A 16,662-nucleotide genomic window follows, 5' to 3' on the forward strand; every position below is an offset into this window, starting at 1 on the left:
TCGTAAATATCCAATAGCATCCCTATCAACGCGATGGTTACCGACGTCGTCACCGACGTTACCGTGTTCCAAGCCAATACGATCCGTGAAATGAGTATCGGTATGGACTGTACAGAGGAACGAATCAGGAAATGACGGGGAAGTTGATCCATCACCTCCGTCTCCTCGTGATTCCCCATAAGGTCGGGGTGAAGGAACCTTAATGACTGGGGTGGCGGGGGCAAGGAAAGGAGCAGCGAAAGAAAGACGGTGATCCCCGGTCCTCCTCCCTGGAAACAGGCTGCGCGAGTACACCTGTGTCGTCGAGAGGAGGAGAGACAGAGAGAGAAAGAGAGAGAGAGAGAGCCTGGCAACGTAGGCCGACCGATCCCTCACCGAGTCACGATGGCCACGATGGGCCCCTTCTTGTACCAGGTTTTCAGATCGGCGACGCGACATCCCGACTAGGAAACCGGTACAGGGAAGCGTGGAGAACGATCCACCACGTTGCCCGAGTGGCGCGGCTCCCGGGAACCGGGCCTACGACGAACGTGCACGAGATTTCGCGGAACCTCCTCTTTCTTTTCTCCCGTACGCGTACTTAACGCGTAAGTTCGGGATCGAAGTGGAACATGGCGGCGTTTCGCATGTCGGGCAACGATCATTACGGCATTCGCCTCGGAATCCTTACAAGGATTCGCGTCGAATCGACCGCCTGTCGTAACGAATCCCTCCTCCCTCCTCGTCGTTATATTATAAATGGTTGGCAAATAGATTCTGCGAAACGGAAGAGAGATTCGAGCGGGGGAGAAGAAGAAACGCATACACACGGAGTGGGGTCGGAAAATGAAGTTTAACCAACGCGATAAACGCGTTTTAGGTGGGTGCGTGGGTACCGGTCGGCTCGCCACAAAGGGGAAGGAAGAAGAAGAGAGCGCTGGCTCGAGCACGAGCCAGAACCACGCTCTCTCTCGCCATTGTCCTCCGCCCGTGGTCCAGGTGTTGAACGCTCTCCCCTCGTTGAAAGGCACGACGGGGCCGGCCCGTGTGATTAATATACGCGCATCCGGCGTATATATATATACACACATATACACGCGTTGGAATAATTTTCAATCTCACCTCTGTAAAACGAACGACTCGCCAATGTCGTCAACGGCGCGAAAAGAAAACGAGAAGAGATCGACGCAATCCGTCTGCACGGACGAACTGGAACCGGCCTACTGGAACGGGAACCGGCCTTGTTCCGGTGGCCCTCTATAAATAGAATCCGGCGGAGCGGTTGTGATGATCAATATTCGTGCATCCGGCTGGTACGACGGATATTCCTACTTGTAGTTTCATAAGATGTATAAATATTTTTTATGGCCGCGGTCGAATAAAAGGGAATCCTGCTATGAAACGGTCCCCTCCTCGTTTATCCCTTCTATGAGAGAAAAAAAAAAAAAAAAGAAAGAAGAAAGAACGTAACGATTAGGTGATTGAAATTTATTATTGGCTTTTAGATATTGGATATTGAAATTGGGCGGATTTTCTTTCTCTCCGGATTTTCGAGAAAGCCTCGCGAGGAATTCGTTGGGGTGTGTGTGTTGGACGGAATAAGGGGCGTCAGAGAAGATGGAGCGAGCACGATCGGAATAATGCCCGTCGGTGTATTCGCGCGAAGCAGCCAAGGAGGTGTTGGTGGACTGTAAAGGGAGAAGCATAGCAGGCTCGTGCACAGCTCCGCGGTGTCCCAGGTGCAGGGCCACCCTCGCGTCCCCTCGCCCTTTTTTTACGAACCTAGCCACACCAGGTTACACGTGCATAAACTCTCCCTCTCTCCCTCGAAGCGGCTGACCTGCGAAGATCGACTTCTCGAGGGAGAATAAAGGCGAAATAACGTCGGCGACGGGTGAACCGGATACGAGCTTGCGGACCACGACCCAACAACAAAGCCACCCAACGTTCGATGGCGTGGTTGTTGTGTCTTACCCCGTGTAAGAGGATCCAGATAGGATCTTCCTTGAATCGTGTCTCCTCCTCCTCCTTCATCGAAGCCCACCTTGATCGGGGACAGGTTCACGCGACGACAGACCAAAACCTGTCCGACTGTCGTCCGCCTTGGAACGATGATAATCGGCCGCAACCGTGGAGGACACCCACGAAACGAACGCGGGTCGCGGCTCGTTTCGACAATCTGAACCCGGTCATAGATAATACGAATGCTATCTCCCCTCCTTTCTTGCTTCCATCCATCCAGGGGGGGTTGCTCCAAAGCTGTGGTAACCGTGGCCGATGGTTAATTAAGTTCTACGTAGCCCTTAATCCTCGAACCACTCCGTAATAATAATGATAATAATAATAATAATAATATTCTCCCCCTCTGCCGAGATATCGTATCGATGGGAAAATTATTTCTAATTCTATGGCTTCCTCTCGTCTCGCCCTCCCCCCCGAATGAACGAATCCTTATCGACTCGAGCTCCCAATCGAGGAGGAGAAGGACGAAAAGTTTCATTTCGATGTTCCATTGAAACGAGGCGACGCGTGGTTTAATATCGGTTCCCTCGATTCCGACGATCTATCGTTAAAGAATCAGAAAGGAATCAGGGGGCGAATACTCGAGAGAAAGGTTACATCCAGCCTCTTTAAAATCTACGAGAAAAAAGAGAAAAGAAAAGAAGAGATATATCGATGTCAAATTCGATTCTCCTATTTGCTCCTACTCAAGGATACGATCTATATATTCCTCTATAAAAGTGGAAGGTGGATTGTTCGCGCAAGGGAGGGATGTTCGCTCCGTCCGCGAGAAGGGTTGTCGGGGAGCGAGAGGGGAGGGGTTGGACGTTATTAATCTCCGTATGGCCGTCACGCTCGGCCAACGCCGCGATGCCTCCCGATGATTGGCCGAGATAGCGGATTGGTAACCGGGGCGGAGGATCCACCGAGGTTTCATTCTTCACGGCCTCCATCGCTTTCGCGTATACGCGAATGCCGGACGATTAACGATCGTACCTCGGTCGCGCTCGTTAAGCGACGGTTTCTTCTCCCCCTCGAGACGAAACGAACGCGAGGAAGAGAGGAGAAAAAGAAGGAGGAGGGACGAAGAAGATGAAACTGGTACACCCGAGATCATCACCGCGAAGGTCGAAGACGAATGATCCGGACCCCGGTGCCTGGATACATTATCGCCGCGCGAGCGGGCAAAGGAGTCGTGCACGAGCAGCGTCGGGGCGACACTTTCGTAGAATCGTGGATCGAGTACGTGACGACGATGGCGATCTGGGGGAGGTCCTCCTCCTCCTTCTCCTCCTCCTCCTCCTCTTCCTCGAGCCAAGGTCGCGTACGACTAATAATAAACTCGTACGGTGGGCAGAAATCGATTTCCTCCATAGTGGGATCGATGAGCGAAGAGTCGAAGATGTGGGTTGATCGGGTTCCACCCGATAGCTGACCAGAGTTACTACTCTTTCTCTCGTCGCTTCGTTTCGATGATGTTTCGTGGAACGAGGCGCGTGGATCGGTCCACGTATTCGAGGAGAAGCGAGGAACGGTGAAAGTGATGGCGACACACACAAGCGTCGATCGCAAATGGAATCGTTTGCGAAAGATTTTCAGACGGCTGCCAGAAAAAACTCCTTTCTTTTTTCCTTTCTTTTTTGTTTTTGATTTGAACACGTTGCCTCGAGTATCTCAGGATGATATTTTCGAGACGGTTTATATTCGATTTATAGAAAATGGAACGTGATCGGGCAACCGTGTACCGATCACCTTACGCAATATTGCAATTAGCCCATTGCCAGCGAGTTTTTCTCGTTTTCCTTGCGCGGATAATCGTGCGAAAAATTCCGGCAACAATCGTAGGAAGTAATGGGTAGGATATGAACGAAGAACACAATCGTTGTGTATCACGGGGGGATTTCCTATGTGTCACAATTCCGCTCCATTTTCTCCTCTTCTCGTGCAATAAAAAGAATCGTGGAAAATAGCAACGAGGAATCGATAAGAAGCAAACGAATGAAAAAAAAAAAGAGGGAAGAATACATATTTTTTAAACCAAGAGATCAATCACTCGCAATTAAATAAATAACTTCGTGACGAACTATACGATTCCACTCGAACAAATTAGCTCGATTCGATCGTTTCAATTTCACCCCACCCCGTCTCTACGTACATAAACGATAAAACTTAGAGTCAGCGATCGAGAGGAGGAAGCGAACGTTATCGAAATACGATCGATTGTGCTTCGAAAAGAAAAGTCACTTAAGGCCTCTGTGCTTCGAGATCAGTCTCTTGGATCGGTTCTACGAGTTAATGGCGTTAAAGCAGAGACTGAGCACCGGTTAGAAAATTTACCGTTACCGGGGGAGAGGGCCGATTACCATTAGAGATTAGTTCTCGCCCGCTTATATCCGCCGAGATGCTCGCTCGAGCCTTTCCATATCTTTTCCTTTTTTCCTTTGCTCCTCCCTCTTTTTCTCAAGCACCCGATCAAAACTCGGCCGACTCGCGTGCGTCTCGTCAACGGTGAAGTTCCATCGATTCCGCGCGAATTCGTATCTGTCACGCGATATCGTATCACGAAAAGGCCTCCCTTCTCTTTATAAATCGAAGTTCCTCTCTGCTCCCATCGATCTTTCTCGAGCCTCGAATTAACCATAAATTCTGTAATCGAGAGTTCGAGTTTGAGAGCGCCTATCTTTTTTTCCCTTTCTTTCTTTTCTTTCTTCATCCGCACGAGATGATTCCTCGATCTCGGGTTACGAGAAGAACGAGAAGACTAGAAGTTAAATTACACATCTTCCTTCTTTCTCTCTTTCTCTTCTCCTCCGTCTATTTTTCCTTTTCTTTCTTTCTTTCTTTCTTCTTCTAAATTCGTATCACACCGTTAAACCGGTTTCCTCCTAAACGCGCACCACACTAAATTCTACGTTCTAAAACATTCATTAAATATTGCTAGTATCTTAATCGTTATTATCGATTCCTACTCACTTCTCATCCTGTCAACCAGTTAATCGTAATCAAATTATTTCTTTCCTTCTATTTACTTCCTCCATCCAGGATTTATCCTCGTTCAACGAAGTTTACGAATCGTATTTTTATTTCCTTAAGCAGAAATTATTATAATAAATATATTCTTATAATAATAATAGAAAAAAGAAATCCAAGACGATGACGATCTCGATTTCCAAGAGGACAAAATCGCCGATCACGATTTCGATCGAGCGGTGGTGGTACGAAAGGGGAAGAAGAGAAGAAGGGAGGGATTTCTCGTCGATCTGATCTCGTCGTACGCGTGCTCCCTTGATTCCCTGTATAATGTTACGCGCTATTGTACTTAATCCCCGCCAGCTCTTACGGTACTCCCTGTTCCCTGGAACACCACCGCTCCTTCCAGAGAGTTGGCCTCTCTTTCATTCCTTCCAACTGTAATAAATAACCCTATAGCAGGGTACCCCCGCTCGATAAACCGAATATGGAAGATTCGCCGCAATTGAATCGCGCGTGTACAGATAGAGGGAGCCGATTCTTAAAGCCGATTCTTTCCTTCCAGCCTTTACTGTCCTCGCTTTTGTCACGCAGCCTGCACGAGCTATATAGGATCGTAACAGGATTACTTCTGGCCGATTTGGTCATGGTCGTGCTCGTTTCGAGGATCGTCTCGTTTACAGATTTTTAGAATAAAAATCTACAATCGAAAGAATTCGTCGAAAGAATCTTGGGAAAGTTGGGAAGCAAGATTTTAATCAATCGAGATTGATTCGTCGTAATTATTATAGAAGCAACCGATTTTCTTGATTTTTAATCGAGAATTAATTTGAACATACATTTGAAGAGGTTCAAGTCGTTATTTATCCGTTTAACAGCTTACGGCTATTTATTCTAATTATTTCGCGGAAAGAAAGAGGAGGGAACGGGTTGAAATTTATCGTATTTATTTAACTGTATTCGATCGCAGCGAAACGACGACACGCGCAGTAAAAGGACATCGCGGTTTTACCATTTTACGACAAGTTAATCCGTTGTTAAACTAGAACGGCAATAACGTTCAGTTACAGCTTAATCCCGGTGTAACGAGTTGCGCAACAAGCGCGGATGCCTAACAAGAGAGTGCCTAAACACGGGGGGAAGGGGAGGGGAGGGGGTAATTACACGTGTCGGATCGGATAAGACTCGTCCGAGTGACATTTATGAGATAAGCGGAGACTCAAAAAAAAGTGGAGCGGAAAATCATTTTCACTCTCGAATCAATCCGTCGAGAACACGTGTGATCTCGTGTATATTCGAGCCCAGATGCGCGAGAGATGGATGGAATGGATTTATATAGAGGCCGTTACACCTGTTTACACCTGGATTATTTTCGTGAATAAAATGGCGCGCATGCGTGCATGGCCGTGCCTCGACTCCTCAGTGCTACAGTCGAGTACAGTCGAGAACGATAGTCTCGAGCGTGGCGAGGAGAAAGAATATATATTACGCGTCGAGGAGGAAACGAGACGAAAGAAAGAGATGGGGATAGAAGAGAGAGACGAGGATAGGTCACCGACCGGTTGTCACTGACAATTCCAACGCGCGATACGTGCGCGATACAGGTATGCCTACATTGTTCGAGGAACTGGGGCAATAGTGCAGGTTCACTTAACCACCACGAACTGGATTCTATATATCTCGACACCTTTATTTTCGTTTGCCACGGGACCAAAGGGCTGGGATATTTCTTTTCTAGGCCACACCTGCCCGCTCGACCGAATTTACCGTACAAACCTCCATTGACCGAGGTCTGATTCGCATCGAGGTGACGTTAAGTCATCGGGGAGAGATCGTCCCTTTCTGTACATACGAATGAATAACGAATCACGAAACTTCGTGTTTCTCATTTTTTTTGTCTCTCTTTTCTTTTTCTTTCTTTTTCTTTTGTTTCTTAGGCGAGGCGTTTTCGGAGAAGAATGAATCGGTGTGGAGTGATTCAGAGAGAAGAAACAAACCGGAAAGAATGGTCGATGCAACCTCTTTTTTTTTTTTTTTTTTTTCTTCTCCTTCAACGAGAAAGCAACGGCGATCGAATCGGTAATCGGTTTTCGAGGTTACGTGTTCGAGGTGACGTAACCCGTGCGTTACGAAATTTTCTAAAGGATTTCGGATATTTCGTGAAATTATTATTATACCGGGACGTTATTTTTGCATAAATTCTTTCGAGACCCGGCCGTATACTTTTTTTTTTTTTCCGAGGAAGCGATTTATTTTTTTCCAAGTTATGTAAATTTGGGTTTATTGGCTCTTTGGTGTTCGTTGAACTTCGAAAGGAAAGAAAGCACGTTTTCTGCACGATTTAAGTGGGCAATTTGCATAAATGAAGACCGTGCATGAAAGAAACATGATAAGTTCATTCTCGTCGATTTTTACGTCACTCGGCCTCAATGTCAAGATCGTGGTAACGCGACTTTCAAAACATAACTTTGGAAAAAGAAAAGAATCTCGCGTTACGCAAGATTGAAAAAAAAAAAAAATTAAGTACTAAAAATACTACGTTTATTAGATCAAAAGACGAGAATATTGAAAATAAATAGAGAAAAAGAAGGAGCAATTTTTACAACGTTTCGATACTCGGCTTCGTCGACGACTCTCATCAAAGGCATCGAAAATATCGGGCAAATCGGGCTCGTGGAACTCGAACGAAATCGAGTCCGGCGTCGGTCGATTAACGTTCTAAAAACCGTTCGTGCAATACGTGCGACGAGTCCAAAGCTCGTTCCCTCGGAGTCTCGGATTCGTGCGCGCATTGAAATTCTCTCGGATCTCGTCGAGGTTAGAGTAGCCGATTTTTATCGAGTACACGACCGGTTACCGGGCAGAGCTCATAAACCGCATTCGACATCGAGGCACGGGCATGGCCACGTAAGGAATACGAATATCACAAGGTAAGCCCATTCGTGGTATTTGAATCGGCCAGACAGAAACCGTTCGAAACCCGTTCAGACCGCGGATCCACGAACGACCGTGAAACCGTGCCGGCTGAATTCCAGCACGACGGTCGCGTGTCGCCGGTCTCGCCTCTATTTCGCCGTAAACGCCGATGTTAAGTCGAAATATCTACTGGATTTCAACGATTTCGTTCCTCCGTACGTCATCTTCCCGACCACTCGTTTCGAATCTTTTGAAAATGATTCATACGTAACCTGTATCGAAACCTTTGCAAATGAGGCCATCTGACGGTGAAGAGAGTAACGTGTACTCAGTACGTGCTTAACCTCTTCGAAGTCGAGAGAACGCGTGTTCGAAGAGGAAAGAAATTCTAAATTCGAAGAGTATCGAAGAAAATCAGCCACCATCGAAATATTTGTATCGATTGATAGTTCGTGTCACTCAATTTTCCATATATATATATACGTATATGTATATATACACGATACGATAATATTCAAACGCAAACTGTTCGACAGAAACGCCGGCGAAACGGACAATTCTGTAATTGAATTTCTTTGTTCGTTCCTCCCAACGATGGAAAATTCGTTTCCACGATGTTAAAGAAGATTCTTCTGCTCCCTTCCGGAAAACGAGGAAAATCAAGGATTCTGACAGAAAGTCGATATCCAGCGCGAGACTCCTTTCGTTTTTTCATCGGATGGAGTGACGGCCGGCTAACCAAAGGTACGTTAAAACCGTGAAAATGAAAATCGTTGAACCTTCGATGCACCCTTTTGGCCGAGTCATTGGCCCGAATCCCCGCGAATTTCTGATCCCTCCTCTCTTTTCCCTCCTCCCAGCCTTCATTCTTATTCACGCGCGCGAACCCGAGCGTATCCAAATTCCGCGATAATCGTAGGAGGAAACGGTGTGCCGTGGAAGGAGCGTGTACATCGTTACCGTGGTCTCTTTGAAAGATTCGGCTACGGGGAACAAGGCGTGACGTTGAATTAGCACTTGGTGTACGAGGCACGCGTGCCTTGAATACGAGGTGGTCGCATTGTCGGTACCGCAAGCCCCGTGCGAATAGAATTCGAACGTGATCGGTGTCGATTCCTCGTTTGAAAGAACTTTCTGAACCTCCATTGTTCCTCTGTTTTACGATTCGAAGTCGTTTACCTTATAGCGTTCCCGGGTTTGAGCTCTCGGAATAATCGAAGGGGTATAGACTGACTTAACTTCGGTGTAAGTATTCTTTTTACTCGGTGGTAATGTAGCTGGAATATTCGTCGAGAGGCAAAGAGATTTAACTGTGAATTGTATGGATTTTCTTTGAAAGAAATATCAGGAAGTCGAAGTATCGAACTCTTTGCGGGGAATAAAATTTGAAAAATTTACGAGAGGTTCGTGCTCGATACGCGAAGTAATTTTTTTTCTTCCTTTTTTTTTTTTTTTTTTTTTTCTTTTAAATAAAATATTCGAGGATATTGCACATCGAGAAATATATTAACGAGTCGAATTATTTCTCTCGGTTAATCTCGGTTAATTGTAAAAGAAAAAAGAATCATTTCGAAAGGAAAATGTAAAAATATAAAAAATTTTAAATTTAATGTATAATAAAATATATAGGTATTTGAAAAATTGGCGGGAGTTTGGGGGAATTCCAATGGTATCGCTTAAATTTTTCGTACGTTTCGTCGTGCGTTTAGGGAGAATGAATAATTGATCGCCGCTTTTGAACACCGCCTTAGCACACGTTGAATACAGGATTTCACGGGCCGATAGGTCGAGTCTTCGTGCTCGATATTTTTAATAGCCCTTTTTCAATAGTGGCCAGGTAGGGGCCAGTGGCCGACCAGCCGTCCAGGTGCTGTTCTTTTTTTGAAACGCTATATACCCAGCTAGCCGATAGGAAGCGCTGCCTCTTTTAATGCTCGATCGCTTCTAAATAGTTTGGCGTTTTTTTCAAAAGATATAACCGTTCGTTAAACGTGGCTGTAGTGATCCAACAGTGATCGTTTTCGAATTCACTTTTCATTTCACTCTCTTCGAACGAGAATTTAATCGAGAGAATCTATAACGGAGAATCAATGATAAATAAAAATCGATAATCTCCTGTTTTCTTTTCTTTTTTTTTTTTAAACTCGATATTCTCAAAATCACGTACGAGATCTGAACATCTCTCTGGTCCCTGATGCATAAAAGAATTCGATAATTAAATTTCGCTACGTCTCGTAAAGACACGACCGCCATGTTTCGAAGAACGAAACATTCCAAGAGTCGAAAGGCGGTCTGTCGAAGAGGTTAGATTGTTTTTTTTTTTTTTTTCTTTTCCAGACGAAACCGTGGCGCTGGAGTCGCGCACGACCCGAATTCGTGGCGCGACACGATCCGCGTCTCTCGGTTTTTTACCGTTTCGTGTGGGCTACGTGATTCGAACGGAAGAGAGGGCGGTCGAAATAATAATGGCGCATGCACAATAACGGAAGATTATTGTCTTACGAAGATTCTTGGAGATGCCTCTCGTCCCGATTTATACTTTCACCTCGGCAATGTACACGGTATCGATTTTTCCGATCGATCGGGCAAAATTCGCCGGATTTTCTCTCTCTCACTCTTCTCCTTTCCTCTTAATGCTAATCACCCGACTCGTACATGCATCGTTTGTTCGGGAATCAGCGGTTAATTATTCAACAGCGACACAACAACGGGCAGGCTTGAAATGGCGAAGCGTGTAAAAGTGGCCGGTGTCGTGCCAAGAAGTTGTGCGACATCGTTCGCCGTAGTATACGGTTTGAAAAGCTGAACGGCACTAACGGGCAAACGAAAGAAAGCTGAGCGCGTCTGGAGCTCGAAGCAAAAAGTAACGTTCACCTCTCTGCGAAAGGGGGACGTGAAGCAGACGCGAAGAAAAGAAAAACCGAGAGCCAACTATAGCCCAGCCGGCTATTACCGTCGATAATTAATTCGTGGCACACCTAACTCAAAACCTGCCACGGTTACCTCTTCTCTCTACCTCTCTACGAGAGAACCAGAGAACCGTTCCATCCTCCCTTATCCCTTCCTTCTCTTTCTTATCTATTTCCTATCTCCCCTCCCCTTCCCCTTTTCGATCGTTATTTAATTCGTCTCACGATATGGAAGTATTGTTGCGAACAGGCTTATACGAAATCGGCTTACGTAAAAAGAAAAAAAAAAAATAATCTTTCTCTTCTTCTTGGTCTTCTTCCGCGATCGATCCGCAATTAAACTCTCTCTCTCTCTCTCTCTCGCTCTCTATTCGGATCGATTCTCCACGGTTATTGCGGATCGCGTGCCTCGGATAGCTTCTTACACACACTCCATTACTCTATTTCATTTTCGTCGATGCGTTTAACAAGGCAGGCCGAACTCGGCCTGTCTGTTACCACGGTGCAAGACCGCAGACCAGAGAGCGGAGGATGGTCTCGGTAATTAACGTTTAGTAATTAGCAATTAGCCGGTGGAGGCGGTGCGCAAAGAGTCGGAGTAATCAGAGGCATTGTAAGACGGATACGAAAGCGAGGAAAATGCGAATGCAAATTGCACGCATTGATCGTGATCGAGGTGCCCCTCGCAGGTTTTAACTCTTAGCTCGAACTCGAACAAGTGGTAATATTTAGCCTTTCGATCGATTGGAACAGGTATGAAACGCGACCGAAGGTACGAGGGCATGGATGCGATTACGAGCGAGGCGTACGTTTGCGATTTTTCGATTCCCGATCGCCGATTAGATTCGATAGTTGGAATTTTTTTTCTTTTTTCTTTCTTTCTTTCTTTCTTTTTTTTTTTTTTACGAACGATATTTGCAAAAGAGGAATTTGCAAAAGGGAAGGAATCGTCGCGATTTTTCAACATTTCTCAATTTCGACGGAACCAATAATTGCAAAATTATTGGTCCAATGCAGAATATTAACGCAACGCGACGAATTATTCCATGTCGATGGTTGTTTGATTCTCAATTCGGATCGCTTTAGACCCGAACGAAATCCTATCCTATAATATATTTGCAGTTGTAAAAGTTAAAAAAGATTATATACAAATCTGACAAGTGGAAAAAAAATGAAAAGCTGAATCAAAAGCTGACGTATCGTAAAAGAGTAAAATACATATATATATATATCGTACACGGTTAAGTACGATCGGTTATCGAACCCTGGAAAGAGGCTAGGCAGGCTCATGAAAATTCGTAGCACGGTATAAAACAACTCGTTTCCACGCGATAATTAGCGGATAAAGAGCGCGGTCGCGTAATTAATTGGTCGTCGTTATTGCGGAGAAGCAAAGTTAAATCGTTGATTAGAAAGCCCGCGTTTCCTGGCAAAAGGTGATTCACGGTATGGCAACGGATCGAGAAACGAGCGCACGCTCGCCTACACTCCTGATCACGGTTCATAATGCAATCGTAACTTCTTCAACGTACCTCGACCGTGACAAATTCGCCTTCTCTTTATTCCCCGCGAGAGGGAGCGAATCTCGTTCTCCCCCTGTACGAATACTTCCCGACCGACCCGATCCATTCTCAGAAATTCCCCCGTATCGGCGTACCTCGTTTCGCCGTAAATCTCGTCCAATAATTTTCGACCCTATTCGCGAATAAATAAAGTTTAAGATAAATTCAAGGATTCAATACGCGATAAAACTCCACTCGAATCCGTCGAAACACGAGAAGTTATTACTATCGATCGATTTCACTCGAAATGTTATCATGCGTTACGTTACGTTCAAACGCGTATTCGTTAAAACGCAACGTTAAAATTAAGAAATTATTGTTAAGAAATTTTAAGGAATTTTATTATATTTTGTTCGTACGAGTTCGACTCTTTCCCCTCTATAACGATGCATCTTGCTCCTTCGTCTAACTTGCTCGTCGTCGTCGTCGTCGTCGTCGTCCTCGATATTGAAAATTCGATTTAACGAAGGGGAACGTCGGCCGACGGGATACGAAGAAGGATCGTGCGCCTCCAACTAGATTCCTCTAGTTTACATTTTTCGTCTGCCGACCCTTCGCCGCGATCCATTATATATACCGATCCCTGGAATTTCTTCTGACTCATTATGCCAGGTTCGCGTTCCACCTTTGCGGACCCTACTTTTATATTCCCGTGCGGACCTGCCTCCGGGAAAATCGATACCGTTTCGACTCTGTTCCCCCTCCCTCGCCCCCCCCCCTTTTGTTAGGGGGACCGAAGGAACGATCGGATCTCCCGTTTCGGATACCCGAATCTATATACCCTATACCGAATAGCTTGCAAACTCGAATCTTTGAAATGCATCTCTCAAGGAATTCTTTCGAGCCACGGTGTTTCAGTCGTTTCGATGGCGTTTCGGTTTCGATCGATTTCACGAATCGCCGCGGACTCGTCGGTCGACGAGATTCGATCGGTATGTCCTATAGTCCGCGTAGTTGGAGAAGGAATCGTCGAAATATTCGTTTTCATTTTCGCTACGGAAGGAGCCTTTTTTCGTTTCGTATACCGATCTTTCAGATTCCGATTCCGATCGATCCGGCGACGCGTTACAGGTTGCGTCGAGATTCGCTTGGTATTAACCTATCGGCCGTGTTTGCCTCGGTATTCAGACACGGTTTCTTAATTGTACGAGGTGTTCGTGCACGTACGGCTAGCCTTCACGGCTGCAAGTCGGCACGCATACCTATTGTACCGCCGCGTTGAATTATTTAGGCCCGGGCCCTCTTTGACTCCGTTCCGTGAGTCGAACCGGTCCAGCCTCCGACCGCGAGCCACTCACCCACACCACGGAAAATCTCCTTTAACGATCGTAACCCCCGTGGCGAGAAATTTCCATTCCCGTTATATTCCCGAAAATTCAAAATTCCTTTTTGAAAAATGTTCTTTTCTTTTTCTTCTTTTCCTTTCTTTTGTATAATTATTCTATCTATATACGGGATGAATTATTTCTATCGAGGAATTTCTCGTTCGTAAAGTTGTCGCGAGTTGGAACGCGTAGGTGTACGTAACAGGTGTATTTCGATCGGGCGTCGAGCCGTTACGAAGCGATTTTACACCCGGCGCGGATTTATCGATCCCTTCTCACGACTCACGATCGCGTTTGAAAGCTAAGCGGATCACTTCGCACGTATAACGATCGTTCGTATTATCGCTCGACGACAACGAACGATTACGCTTACTCTTCCGAGACCTCTTATCCCTTGCACGTAATAACCATATATATATATATATATACGTAATTTCCTTGTCAGAGAAGCACACTTTCGGATCAACGTATCCCTCTCGCGAGGCACACATTTATCGTTATTATTAATATTTTTCTCTTTGTCACATCTTTCTTTCTTTCTTTCTTTCTTTCTTTCTTTCTTTCGTTTTTTTCTTTTTCTTTTTCTTTTTTTTATTAAAATCCACGACGAAGACGAAGACGAAGACGACGACGAAGTGGAGCAGGAGAACGATGCGTGGTCCGCGAGTGAGAGCACAGCGCAACAGAATCACTGATCTTGATCACTTATGGTAACACCAGATCGAGGTACAAAGTCGTTACATACGAAACGTACGTACTCGACACTATATAAATACGATTACAATTTCCACCCTTTTCTCCATCGCACACTAATAAAAATGATCCACACTGTTTCTTTCTTTCTTTCTTTCTTTCTTTTTTTTTTTTTTTTGAGATGAGACTTACCTATCCAGGACGGTCGTCAACGACAGACGACCCCGACGATCCTGTCCGGCGACGTGTTCTTCCGGATGGCCGGCTCGATTCGATATCGATAAATAACGTAGAATAACGATGTCGCGGTATACGAAGAACGTGGTCTCGCGATCTCTTTCTCCCTGGACTGGAACTGTTCTTCAACGAATCTCGATGAACCTTCGGTCACTTGTTTCGAAAATACGTACGCGCGTATATCGTCCCCGAAACGATTTTTCTCTCTCGTTCTTTCTTTTCTCTTTTCCGTCGCCTTCCCCTCTCGAGCGAGTCGTCTACGAGGAGAAAAATTTCTACCTTTTCCTCGCCGCTCTCTCGCACCCTCGCAGCGATCGAGAGAGTACCCGAGAGCGCGATCTCCTTTTCTTTTCTCGTCCCTGTTCTTTCCCCTGTCTGGGTCCCTCTCTCTATCTCTCTCTTTCCCTCTGCGCGCGCGGGTGTGTGTGATATTTTCCTCTTTATCCCTTTTCTTTCTCCTCTGTCCCCTTCAAAAATCACCGCGACACCGCACCGAACAGAAGTGAACTACTCGTGCGCCGCCGGTTCACGGTACCTTAAATACCTTGGCAGCCGCGCCGCCGCCACCGCCGCCGCCACCGCCGCAGCACGCCACCGCCACCACCGCTGTGCGTCGTGCGGCCCCCTACCTCAAACTCGCCCCACGCCGCGCGCGCCGATTGGCGAGGGAGAGGAGCCGATGTGTGCCCGCCGGCTACACCGGACCATCCTCTCTTCCTCTCTCTGTGTCCCTTGCTTCCCCGTCTCTCTCCTTTTTCTTCCCCCCTCCGCCCCTCTCCGCCCGTGGATACATCTCTCTCTCTCTCTCTCCTCGCGTCGTCGTCCCCCCTCCCTCCGCGCGCCCTTCTGCTTTCGTTTCTCTCATCTCGTTCGTCTTCTTCTTTCGGCACTCGCCTCTATCCCTTTATTCCTTATTATCTCTCTCTCTCTCTCGATTCTTCGTCTTTCCTTCCAATTGGTTGGCAATGGTCAATCACCGAGCTGCTGCTGATGCTGCTGCTGCTGCTGTTGCTCGTTCGCTCGCGTTTGCTCGCATTTTTCGCGATCTCTCTTTTCTTTCTCCGCTTTTCCCTTTTATCCGATTCCTTCGAATCGTGTTTTAGGCGTAGATCTTTCGACTCGTTTCGTTTCGGTTTCTTTCTTTTTTTTTTTTTTTTTTTTTTTTGGTGGAGAAGGAGATGGAGATTCGAGGTCGCGATCGGTGAGGACGCTTGCTTTTTTCTTTCTTTATTTTTTTTTTATTTTGTTTTATCGTATTCGTTAGGAAAGGATAGAATTCGCGTATTCGAGGCACGCGATGGATCTCTGGTTGGTTTAGATCGTGTCGGTCGCGCGAGTCCTCGAGGGTCGGTGTCGCGCTGCCGAGGAAGAGGACGAGGAAGAGAGTACGTAGAGCGTACAAGTGCGGTGCGCGAACCGCGGTGCGCAGAGGCGCAGGAGACACGGCGCGCGGCTCCCGTCGCGCATTCGCGCTCCGCACGTCGTTGCGAGCGCATCCGCTCGTTGGCTGGGCTTCGTCCTTTCCTTCGTTTCAACGTTTCCTCGTACGTACGCTCGTTGAATCGTTCGACGTTGCGAAATATCAGGCAAATATCACGCTTCTTTATATTTTTCTCACGGTTTTTTTTTTTTTTTTATTTTTTAAAGAAGAAGTAAACGTTATTTTCGAAGCATCGTAGATAATTCTTCGAATAACGTAGTCGAAGTAAGTAAGTGGTTCGATTTAGAGTAGTTAGTGATCGTTAGTGAACGTTACGCTGATTAACTTTGCTTTGTAAAGTGTTTCAAACTTAGGAGAGAAAGTAATTTCTTTTTTTTTCTGTCCTAACTTCGTTATCTATAAATTTCCAAATAATTTGCCAATCTCTAATTTCTTTCTGTATCGTATATCAAACTCAAATTCGACGATCAATCAAATTATAAAATATCGAATTATAAAATCTAACAATTTTGATGTAAACATTTGGAACATTCAAGTATAAGGTCGAGGTTTATGACAGGAAAAGAAACAGAAACATTACAAGAAGTGATGTATGTAAATAAACTTACTCGAATAATTGCGTAGTATAT

The 16,662-nt window shown here is 45.9% G+C and overlaps 1 protein-coding gene across 2 annotated transcripts in view; it reads right to left on the reverse strand.

Annotated features, from left to right (window-relative positions):
* LOC122712412 (titin) overlaps nt 1–15,054 on the reverse strand; it is a 49,528-nt gene extending 34,474 nt beyond the window's left edge. For both annotated transcript variants that reach the window (XM_043932072.1, XM_043932071.1), the window contains exon 1: nt 14,548–15,054. The gene's annotated coding sequence lies outside the window, so the exon portion shown is untranslated. The remainder of the gene's footprint in view (nt 1–14,547) is intronic.
* Nucleotides 15,055–16,662: the final 1,608 nt, after the last annotated feature.

Source organism: Apis laboriosa, unplaced genomic scaffold (genome assembly GCF_014066325.1).
Source record: "Apis laboriosa isolate Shangri-la unplaced genomic scaffold, ASM1406632v1 scaffold1_cov151, whole genome shotgun sequence".
Taxonomy (NCBI): domain Eukaryota; kingdom Metazoa; phylum Arthropoda; class Insecta; order Hymenoptera; family Apidae; genus Apis; species Apis laboriosa.